At 30.2% G+C, this 13,106-nt stretch overlaps 1 pseudogene; it reads left to right on the forward strand.

Moving 5' to 3' along the window:
• The first annotated feature begins 6,267 nt into the window (after nt 1-6,267).
• On the forward strand, nt 6,268-11,683 carry LOC115982315 (annotated as a pseudogene).
• Nucleotides 11,684-13,106: the final 1,423 nt, after the last annotated feature.

Genomic DNA, 13,106 nt, shown 5'->3' on the forward strand with positions numbered 1-13,106 from the left:
CTTATTGATTTATATTTATAAGTTATTCATTGATATATGTCTTTATTTTGTGTTGAGTGAAATCAAGAATTTATTGTGTTTACTTGTATTTTCCACACATGCGGTTATGCATTTTATTTAAGTGTTTCAGGAAATATATAGGTTGATTCAATTGAGCTGCTATCTACACTTGCAACTCATGGATAGTAGTTAGGATTGGATTTGTTTTTATGAGCATTTTTTTGTAAAGGGCTTTTCTTGTAAACTTTGAGCTTTTAGTTGTGTTTTGTCATGGATTGCCAAAGGGGGAGTTTGTTAGGTTCTAAAGACTTTAGAATTTATGTATTTAGAACTTTAAGGTGTATTATTAGCAAACCATGATCAAAGCAAGATGTTTAGTCGTGTTTAGACTTGCTCAAAGTTGTGTCATTTATGTAAAGTTGGATTTAAGTTGATGCAAATTTAATAAAGCAATTTGGCCTGGTTCAATCGATTGAAACCTAGGCTTGATCAATTAAAATTCGGGCAGAATGTGTTTTTTTTTGCAGAATTCCAACTTAGCCCTAGTTCATTTAAAATGTTTAGGATTTTGTATTTTTGCCCTAGGTATATAAGGCAAACCCTAGCCACATTTTAGTGTTGCTCATATTGCTGTTTGTATAAATCTCTTATGAGATCTATAAGGAGCTTTCCTTTACATAAACTTAGGATTATCAAGAAGAAGATTCGTTCAAGAACTTGATGATCATTCAGTTGCTGCCATAAGAACTAAAAGAAACACAAATGGGTATGCTTGTACTTGTTGAAGAATCCAAGAAAGAAGGAGTCCGTAGTCTCGGAGCTTGTACGTGGCCGTGTCAGCAAGTTTCTACTGGTGGGTAGCAATAGAATGTTAGCGGTCTAAGTCCTATTGTAAAACTTCGATTCTTTCATAGTGGATTCAGGTTTACCTTAAGGATAGCGAGGTTAAATCCTCCCCAGGTTTTTACCGATTTGGTTTCCTGGACCATCATATCATTGTATTATTTATATTTACACTGCTATGCATGATATGATTGTTTGATTGTGATAACCTAGATTTTGAATTTGGACTAAATTATAACTTGGCTAATTACCTAGGTTAATCCAATTGTGTTTTTAAGGGGTATAAAAACTGTCAGCATTATTCTTATATTTATTGAACTCAAATTATTATGATTTTCAAGTAAAGATGTTCAACATTTTTATTAGGGTAATCAAAATAAGTTAATTTAGTATATAATATATATATACATTTTTTAAAGTCAGAATGGTCACAGAACATATTAGTTTAAAATGATTATTTATATAATATTTTTTTTCATGTATAATTTTTTTTTTTTTTTTTTTTGACAAGTGAGGGTAGTCCTAGGTCCAACCCTCACATACAAGTAGAGCCGCCAGTGTTAGAATGTCATTTTATATGGACATATCACTAACATCATTTTTACTATGTATCAATTAAAACAAATCATATCAACCTTGGTAAAAAATAAATAAATAAATATTCCAAATAAAAATATGAAAGTTTTTGTAACTCTAAATTTGTGGAAAAAAAAATAGTAATACCACATCCAAAATAATTTTAAAACAACTTCTTAGTATCACACTGTTATTAGTGGATAAAAAAAATTATTATCAATAGTAGGCCTAAATTAAAATTAATAATAATTTATCACTTATTTTTGTGAAAATATTGCAAACTTAACCTTGCTCTAAAAAAAAATGCCATATTTGCAGTACACGTTAATGGTTGTTGCGCGTATTATTTGCATGACCGGTCAAGTACGCATGGCAGTGATGTCACGTGAGTATACCAAGTCCTCTGTCAACGGTCATAAAGGAAGTTTGTTTTTCTTCTTCGTCTTCCTCTTTTTTCTTTATCTATCTTTTATTAGCTTTATAGTTTGTTTTTGTGTCCAACTGGAAAAGCAACAAACCACTGTGAATTAAATATAGACCATTCTCAATTCTTCCATTAGAATCTTTTCTTTTTCGTCTACCTCTTTTCTTTTTTACTTTTTTTAATTAATTATTTTTTGAATAAATTATAATTTCAATTTATACTTTAAAGAGCTTGTCCCAAAACTAAAGCAAACCTTATATTGTCATAAGTTTAGAATTAAACCTTACAGTTTCAATAATATTACAAAGCTTAAAAATAAAAATAAAAAAGAAGAAAAAGTTAAATAAAATGACGCCATATGATTTTGATTAAATAATGTTCATGTATATATTAAACATATGTATTGAATTAATTACTTGGGATTGTTTTATTTAAATATTTTCTATTAATGAAGTCACTATAAATGAGTTCATGATTGGAGTTGTATTTGTCTCCATCTTTTCTTCTTGTTATTTTTTTAATTAATTAATTATTTTGGCAAGAGATTTGGGTGAAAGGTTTCATAAACCTGAAGCTTTTTTGGGTCCAGCCCACGTGATAGCCCATTCAATGGGCTTGTAATAAGAATTCTACTTCAAGGAGAATTAGGGAGTTGGTGAACTCCTAGAAAAGAAAAAGGAAATCCTAATTTAGTTCGAATTAATTAGGAGACCATGTGTTAGAAAAATTATTTAATAAACTAGCCATAGTACCTATTGAAAAAGAAATGTGAGCTAAACTTATAACACAAAAATGTTATTAGTAATTTTGCATCTCAAAAGCAAGAAAATTTAAATTTTAAATGAAAAAAAAATCAAAATATAAATATTCTTCAATTAAGATTTAAATATAAGAAAAAATTCTACTTAAAATTTTCGCTTTCCCCACATTGGTTCAGCCGATCAACCTTAACCAAAAGAGGAGAAATTATTTTCTCCAGCTAATCTTAAATGAAAGAAATATTTTATTGGATCTAATCATGCACTCATGTGTTTAGTGTATTCTTTGTTGGAATAGTGTAAAAAGATGGGGAAAACAAGAAGTACGTTTATCATTGAGGGAAGCTTATGAAATTTTCTTTATGAGATTTTTCCTAAATTCCCTGTTGAGATTATATTTATTTGTAATATCAATAGGTCTTTTTTTTTTTCTTTTTTTTCCATTTTTTAAGATGCAAGAAACTGACCATGTTATTTTGAAAATTGATTATACTTGAATATTGGGTCGTTAAATATAGCATCCTCGCTAAGACAGACATAGCAATAAAACAAAATAGCAAATAGGCACAAAATTTTCACAAGAATAACAACCCTTTTCTCAAGTTTGTTAAGATATAGTGACAATTTCCTCTATGATCTTGGGGTCAGAAATAATTTTTCCGCTGCCATTTGAAACTGATTTTGCCTATCAGAATATTGTAGTGAGCACTTTGTACTGTTCATTGTGGAGCTCTGTACGTTTTCATCCCAAGCATAAGGATGCTGATTCCTAAGAAAGGTATGTGCATTGTAAGCATGTGCAAAAGTTTGAGTAATGTTATTTGTAATTTTTTTAAATATGTGTAGATGAAAAAGTGTGTGGAAATGTAAGTAATATTGTTTAAAAACTGAAAATGAGTTGTTTAACAACTTTACGAAACGGGCCTTTAACCTTCGAGATTGAATGAGGAAGAGTGAACGTGGTTGAATAATGGAGCTCTTCAAGGTCATGGAGAAAAGTATGCTCTTTTGGGTTTTTAGGAGGTGACACTGACAACTTCAATATTAATGATGTTATTTGTCATTTTAATGAATCTTTTGCCTTAATATTGGTAAAATTTGAGTTTATGCGCAGACAAAGGTAGAATTCAGTACCATGAAAATGACGTGACAATTTGTGATTGTTCAGAAATTTTTCCTTTCTACACTAGCTATTGATGTACTTCTTATTTTCGATAATTTGGTATTTTAAACAGTTTTAGGACCTTTCTTGAGACATGCACTAGATTATTAAATAGTAGAACCTAAATATCTTACTTAACATATTTCATTTATTATTATTATTATATATAATATAATATAAAATGTTTAAATTCTAGTTAACCCACTAATATTATACTATATAAATTTTTGAGGTCCTACAACTATATTATATTAATCATTCTTTTATTTTCATTATTATTCAACCTTTGTCTCTGCTGTAATTGCAAAAGGAATTATGATAACTTTACCACCTTTGCTTAACACTATTATGGGCTCTAATACCACTTGCTAAAAAAATTTACATGTTGGAAAGACTATAATTAAGTAGTTAATATAACATATATATAAAGACATCACATGACCAAAAAGATTAAGCTTATAATGAGCTTGGACCTAATTATGTTATATTAGTTATTTTCTCTTCTCATTATTATTTAATATGAGATTTCACTCACACACGTACCTAATGGTAAAGAAAAAATAAAATAAAATAAAATGAAGATGATGACATGGTCATCTTCAACCAACTTTCAACTACAGTTGCATGCTTTTCCGCCTTCGACTTCTTTTGCATACAAAGGGCCCGTTGACGACACACCAAAACAAAATAATGACTTCCATATTCCACGAAATGAAGCATTGATCATATACTAATAAATTCTCCTTTTCATCTCTCTTCGTTGCTTTTTCCTTTTTTTATTTTTATTTTTTTACTTTGTTGAAACTATAAACATATTATTGATTTCAATCCAATGTATAGGCATGCCAAGTGGATTCATAAAAAATTGGGAAAAAAAAAAAAAAGAAAAGAAAAGAGGAGATGCCAAGTAGAGTCTAAAACTATTAGTATTAGTACACAAGGATAAGAGTATAACGTAAAGTGTGAACCTTATAGTATTACATAAAGGTAAAAAGCGGTAATAATATTACATAATGGTTAAAATTGGCAAAAATACAATTCACACCCACTAATTTTGTCCAAAATTATTTTGATTCTTTAAGTTTGAAATTGATCATTTTAGTATGTAATTTGCACCAAAAACATTTTAGTTCTTTAAGTTTGAAATTTTCATTTTAGTCTGGTAACTAAATCATTCAAAAATCATTTTAGTCTTTTAAATACTCACTAAGTGTTCATTTGAGAACAACTTATTTAGTTGAAATTGAAAAAATTTTGCTGCTGTAGATAAAGGTGAAACTAAGTTAAATAGTACAACGAACTTATGAATATTATCAAAAAGTACAGTAGGACCCATAAATAATAATAAAAATAAACTGAAATTGCAAATAAACTAAAATTTTCAGCTCAACTTATCCCAAATGGACACTTAGTCAAGTAACTTTGCCTAAAAATAACTCAAAACTACAAATTTAAAGGAGTAAAACAATTTTTGGGTATATTTATTGGGCTAAAATTATCATTTTCAAACTCAAAGAACTAAAATGATTTTGAAGTAAACTTACTAGATTAAAATGACCAAATTCCAACTTTTTAAATGACTAAAATGATTCTTAAGCAAAGTTAGCGGAGTAAATTGCATTTTTGCCTAAAAATTTGTTACATGCACTAATACACATTAATGCACACAAACGAAAAAACAAATAATTAAAATAATGATTCAAGTCAAAATTTCTAACTTGGTCATTCAATTGCTTTTTCGCTACACGTAGAGGTGTTTGTACTTTGTATGCGTGTAATAAACGCTACATCCTAGAAAACGTGGTTTGTGGTTGGAAGGGGACGACTCTAGACTCAGCGGGGAGGGTTTGAGTTGAGAGACGAGAGGGAAAGAAACGTTTGAGTGCCCATTGGGGAAAAAATATCTTATCCCTTTATCTGTATATGAATATGATTAAATTTATTAAAAATAATAATACACGTGAAGAGTAGACAAAAACATACTCGAAATTAAAAAAAAAAAATTGAGAGACAAACAAACTGGCTAGAGAACGAAGAATAGGACAAAAGTAATAACAGGACAGTCAACAAAGATTGTGCAGAGAAAAACAATAAACGAGAAGATTAGACAAAAATAGATTCGAAATAATGAACGACACACGAACAAACTGGCTATACCTATATATATTAGGACGAAAGATAACAGAGGAAAAGTAGTAGCAAGACTTTGAACAAAGACTAGACATTTACACAAAGACTCCACGAGTATGGCAGAAGAAGAATGCACCCCCAGAGCTTGCATGAGAGGGAAAGAACTTGCGTGGAACATGGCACAAGTGGAGAAAGATAAATACTGTCCAAATCGTAATTAAAGTATAGAGTTTAAGTATTTACGTAAATTACGTTACGTCCTTTTCAACCAAAATGAAACAAATTATTTTATTCATTTTGAAGTAAAGATATATCTATAAATATTCCTGATTCTTCGTAATCACATTAACATCCACTCCTTTTACTCCAAGTGAAGGAACACATTACACACAACTCTCTCCAGTCTCCAATAACCTTGTCAATTGTTAGATGCAAAAAATGGAGTATAAATGGATTGTACCATTTACAATATTGGCATTTATATTAGTGCTAGTGAATTGTGACAACTCTTATTACCGTCGTCGTTATGTTCCGAAGCCCTGTACTCTCTGCAACACACGTAGAGGTCTATGCTGTATGTTGATGGAGGAAGGCGAAGGAATATGCTGCAACGGGAGTGTTGGTCAGAACGTCCAGAATACCGACTTTAGACGCATGAATCCGTATGACGGTGCTGGCAAAACTTCTGAGCCGTCGTCTTGGTCAAAAGAGTTCTGGAACTACACGTCTTTTATCACTGCCGCAGATCAGTACCAGCCTTATGGCTTTGGTACTACCTACAAGGACGGGGGGAAGGTTTCCCTTGGAAAAATGGAAGTCGCAGCCTTACTTGCACATATCGGCAGCAAAGTAACCTGTGAGTTCAGAGTTTCTCTCTAATTTGAGTTTTTCTGTTGTTGGTGTGGTTGAATATATATGTATACATTCCGTCTGGCTTTGATGTCGTATATAGACGAGATCAAATTGTTTACTGTGTTTCAACTTAATTTCAAGACTTTTGTTCTTTTGAGAAACAACTTTCTTTCTTTTCTTTTCTTTTTTCTTTTTTTTTTTTTTTTTTTTTTTTTTTTTTTTTTTTTTTTTTTGAGAAAATGAGAAACAACTTTCAAGACTTACTTTATATCCATAAAATTATTATTTTACATCTTATAACATTATAAAATTTGCACTGCACATTTATTTAATCTATAATATAAATCTTATATTAATAATACAATGTAAATCACCACCACCTTAGTGCAGTGGTTATTCTATAAGTATAAATGTTTATAGGGTGTAGGAGGCAAGAGCCGATATTTAAATTTTTAGGAGGGAACTTCACACATATATACATTTAGATTAGACTAGAGTAGAAATTCTATCTTTAAAAATATATATATATATATATATATATTATGTAAATCTATAACTATCTTTTACATCTTTCATATGCATATCTATTTTCTACATTTTATATAATTTGGAATTACAATTTAATAATTTAAAATATGTGTATAAGCATATATTATTGTGGATATCGTGTATAGAGATGTAAAAAATAAGTGTGAGTGAATATTTATAGTAAATTATATTGTAGGCCTAGGAGATTGTTTGGTTTGGATCGAATCTTAGAATTTATTTTTTATATTTTATATATATATTTTTTTTTAACCTCCTTTTCCTAATTATTTTTAAGAGTTTTTTTTCCTCAATAAAATACTTAGTTATCTAAAAACAACGGAGTCGCCAAGCAAGAAAAGACTACCCCCCATTCTTTAAAAGAAAGTCTTTTACCTTTTATATATATAAATATATATATAAATATATATATATTATATATTATTTTGCTTGCCTTTTTCTCAAAAAAAAAAAAGATATATTTATTATCGGACCCGATCGTTATTTTTTTTTTTTGGAAACCGCTTTGATACTAAGCGAAGATATAATACGTTATAAGATATGTTAAGGTACAGACCATAACAAGTTTGGAGAACATCTCTAAAACACCCCATATTTTGAGGGGGAGAAAAAAGCACCTATAGATTTCGTCCTAACCTAACTAAAGCTTCTATTAAAAAATAAAAAGGTAAAAAAGCTAATTTTTTTATTAAAAAAATAATAATAATAATTTAAAAGAGTTTCAACGTATAACGTCCGCTTATAATAATAGCTTTTTATCATCAGACTAAAACATCAATTAATTTTTGGTGAGTTGAGCTAACTAGAACCTATGATTGGTCAAACTCACACTTTAAATTTTTATTTATTTCTTGATAGTTCCTACTTCTCACATACTTTCACCCTACTCACGCGAAGTCAATGGTTAAAATAACTGGTCCTATTAAAATAATTAAAAAATCACTATTTTATTATTTTATACTTAACAATGTTTGAGTCTGTAAATATGTAAAATAAAATCAATTTCAACTAATAATTTTGTTAATATTTAAAAGGACAAGAGACCAAACGATGAAATTGACAATTAATGTTAAAATTTGAGGGGCTATATATAATTGGTACAATTTATAGTAGAGGGGCCAAATTAAACATTACATGTTTAGTAATAATCTTAAATTGAGTTGAAAAACTGTCTCTTGGCTGCCCATATTTAACTTAAGTGAGATAGAGTTGTTTTTCTTATTTAGTTTCATTTGAGATAAAATTGTTTTGTGGAAAATGTTAATGGAAATAATTATATCTCACATCAAACTAAACAAGAAAAGTTAAGAGATAATTTTCTTTTAACCCACTTTTTTTAATACTCCCAAATATAGGAAAATACGAAAAATTATTTTCATATAAAATTTTCCATTAAAACAAACGGAATGTAAATTATTTTATCTAATCTATTTGTTTCTAAGGAAAACATTGTGTGTAGATAGTTTCCGCATTTTTGGTATTTGGTAGCATCAGAAAAAATGAGTCAAAAGAAAATTATATTTAGTCAACAGAAAAAATATGCTTTATTTTTTTTTTTTAATTTCTCCAGTAAATTTCTTTTGGCAAACAATCATATCTCACGGCAAACTAAAAATAAAGAAAGGTAGAAGATCATTTTAAAACTCTTTTAAGGTTGCTACTAAACATAGGAAAATAAAATAATTGTATAAAAAAATAGAAAATACTACCATTTTACCTACATTTTGAGATCACGGTCAATATAGTCCCCACATTTTGGTAACTGTTAATTTAGTCTCTATTATTTTCAACTTAAAGTCAATTTGGTACCTACTGTTAATTCACTAAAAGAAAATGCCTACATGGCTGATGGTGTGCATCCCATTGGCACACACATGACAAACAAAATAATATAAAATTAAGTACTTAACATTTAAAAGTCATGTTAGAACCCAAAAAAAATAATAATAATCTTGAAATTTTAATTGAAAAAATTATGAATTTTTTTTTTTTAATCCTCATTTTTTTTTTTAAATTTATTTTCTATGCTTACACTTTCTTAGCAATCAAAAAAAATACCCGGTAACACACCAATAGAAAATCTAAACCAAATAAAATCCCTCACATAATCAAACACTACATAACTAGTTCCCCCTTCCTACTAGAAATCTTTTCTTTATGTTTGACCGAACCCCAACCTCCATGGCCATAATCTTGATCCTCCAAAAATATCATCCCTTCTAGTTCACCATTGCATGCCACTGCTAGCATTGGCAATGACATCCCTTTGTTTCTCACTATGAAGCTCTCTCTCTCTCACTCACAAGCCAAACCCTCTCGCAAGCTCACACCACAACCATCTCCTCTATTGATTTCATTCCTTTTCCCTTTCTCACTCTAGCCTCAACTCTCTATCTACTTAACCTAAACCCTAAAGGTTCTACTCTTTCTCTCTCTTCTCAAACGGGTGTCTAGAGGGGACATCTACGCCGCATGGCACAAGATTTGTGAAATGTTGGTTGTCAGGGTTCTTATGATGTGTATGTGGATGACAAGTTATGTGTGAATAGAGGAATTTATTGTATGGGTTGTGAATATGTGATGTTTGTGTTTGATTAGTGCGCACTTGTTCTTGATTGGGGCTTGATCAGTTCTTTTTGTGTGTTTGGTTTTGTAAGGAGTTTTATTTTGGTTGGGATTTTCATATTGGTGTGCTGCTAGAATTGTGTTTGGTAGCTAAGAAATTGCAAGAATACAAAAGAAAATTTAAAAAATTAAGGACTATTTTTTAATTCATTTAACTTATTTATCTATTTCAATTAATTTTTCCAGTTATTTTTTTGTTTTTAAAATGGCTTTTTTCTTTTTAAATGAAATGCTTACGTGGCTTTTAAATATTAATTATTTAATTTTATATTATTTTGTTTGCCATATGTGTGCTAGCAATGCACACTGTTAGTGAATTAACGGTATCGACTAATTTGATTGTTATCAAAACGTAGGAATCATATTGACTATGACTCTAAAATGTAGAGACCAAAATGATATTTTTGGCTATAAAATATACAATTTAAAAAATAACTCATTTTTTAGAAAATATTAACGTTGAAACAAATAGAACTAAAATAACAAATTAAATTGGGAACTAAATTCACTTAGGGAACTACGTATTGATGAATTAGCTATCTGTAAATAAAGTAGTATATGAACAATGATTAATAATATTTGGTTCATTAAATCTCCAAGCAAAGTGTGGATGATATTTTTTAGGTGACGATGAAGGGTACGTTTCTAGACCTGTAACTTGCGGTTTATGCAATTACAAGGAAAAGAATACCAGCTTTCATTATTGTGATGAGAACTACAAAGACATTTATCCATGTGCACCTGGAGTTGCATATTATGGTCGAGTGCTCTACCTATCTATTGGTATCTATCTTATCAATAAATAGCAATAATTATACATTCTTTATATCTTTGCATCAAATGATTTTATCATTTATATCGTTCAATTTTATTTAAGTTGAAACTTCTTTAGAATTTTTATGTTTGCCTTTAAAAAAAAAAAAAAAAAAAAAAAAAAACCGTGATCATTTTCTAGCATAATTCAAATATGTGTTCCTAAGTTATGCATTCATCATACAAAATCTAGGTAACCGATTCTTGAGAAAAACATGTGCAACCTAATTTTTGGTAAAACTAAATACAAGAATTTTCCTTTTCTTAAAGACATAACATTTTGCTTTACAACTGTAAGACTTGTATGTATCTTTTGTTTCCTTCCCTTAAAGAAACTGTAGATCAATTGACAGCTTCGTGACACAATCCAATGGATTCTCTTTATTCATGATATCCATCAGTAACTACAATTATGGAGAAGCCACTAAAGATTTGAATGTGGATTTGTTGAACCATCCAGAATACATAGAAAAAAATGCTACCTTGGCCTTCCTGGTTGCAATTTGGAGGTGGATGACGCCAATAAAAGAAAATCAACCTTCAGCACACGATGTCTTTATTGGCAACTGGAAACCCACCGAGAATGACAATTTGGCCAAGAGAGTTTCAGGTTTTGGTACTACCATGAATGTGCTCTATGGAAATCTTGTTTGTGGTAAAGGTAATAATGAGACGTCCATGAACAACATCATCGATTATTACCTACATTACCTTGATCGTATAGGTGTTAACCCAAACGAAGCTGGGCCTCATGAATTGCTTAGTTGTGCTGACCAGGTTCCTTTCAATCCATCTGTTGCCTTACCTCCTTGAGCTTTGTTTGGTGTCGATGGATAGTCCATACTTTATTGAACCAATCCTCTTTTAAAGGTAATGCATTAATAAATTTTTAAGAACCTATCAAGTAGCAAGAAGGAGATGTTGAAAGACAAACATGGAATAAGAGTTTGTATAGACTATGGTGCAGTTTGGATAGGGCGTTGCGCGTCTACGTTTCAAGTTTTCTGCGTTTTTTTTTTTTTTTTTTTTTTTTTCTCCCCAGCCGCAACTGTTGACCCGGTCTTCTGTGAACAGTGCATTTGTGCACTATTCACGGGTCCCACAAACTCCACTTTTTATCAACTTTTTCATTAAAAATGGGTCCCACAGCACTATTCATACATTTAAAAATTATTTTGCTACAGTGTTTTCAGTTTTCAGTTTTCAGTTTTAGCAAAATAAGTTCTATCCAAATAGACTATGTGTGTCATGTTATGCTGAACTTGCTTAGAGGATAAGAGATTGCCTAGTTTTGTGTGACTCTTAGGATATACTTTTGTTTTCAATTTCCTAATTAATATCGTGTAATTAGTTAGTGTGGATTGTATATGAACCTCTCTATGTTTGTGTTATATGCATTTTAATTGTGAAATCTTGAATTATAAATTCGTAAAACCATCAGCATGTATTATTTAGATTAGTCACATGACTCATTAAATAGACCATGTGATAGGCTTCATTTGGTTGGGGGCTAGAAAATTGGAGGAATATAAAACTTATTTGTTCAATTGGAAAGAAAAATGAGAGCTAGGATAGAAAATGTAAATTGTATAAATTTTTTCAATTCAATTGTGTATGGATAGACACTTCATTAAAATATACATACAAACACACTCACACAATAATGCAAAACAAATGAGGAAAACAAATGGATGTACAAAAAAAAAAAAAAAAAAAGGATGAACACACAAAAGAAATGGAAGAAAAATGAATGAGAAGTAATAGAAAAAGACAAAAAATGAAAGAAGAAATTGACAAAAAAGGGAAGAAAAGAAAAGTTTCACTGGTTGAAATTTCCATCCAAAACACGTGAGACTTTTTTTTTTCCCTTTTCTCTCCCATTTTCTCTCTGATTTGGGGAGATTGTATTTTGTGGGCCCGTGGAGAAGATACTCGTGCCCCACCAGTTTTCCCTCACATTTTCTCCTCCAAATAAAAACCTAGAAGATATTTTCTCTCCTTCCATTTCCTTCCCTCCAAAATCACCCCAACTAAATGGAATCAAATGGGGCCAATGTACGCATGGATAGTTTTATGAATCTTCATGTAGTGAGTTGGAAGAATTGTCCTTCAAAACAATTTGAAAATAAACGTTTTTACCCCGCTGAAATGTCATCATCAAGCACACCATCATCCTCATTAACCCTTCTTAGGTTCATCATGATTCATAGGCATTGGAGGTTTCAGTTTCCTCGGTTGCACACACCACCATGACCAAATTGCAAAGCCTCCTATAGTTTTTCTATCCCAGACGTTCCTTAGCATTGTGTTAATACCGTACTTTGTTTGCCTCGATTTGCATGTTAGACCTCAAAAATTCGAGTCTAAATCTTCTGTC

This window comes from Quercus lobata, chromosome 3, assembly GCF_001633185.2.
Source record: "Quercus lobata isolate SW786 chromosome 3, ValleyOak3.0 Primary Assembly, whole genome shotgun sequence".
Taxonomy (NCBI): Eukaryota; Viridiplantae; Streptophyta; class Magnoliopsida; order Fagales; family Fagaceae; genus Quercus; species Quercus lobata.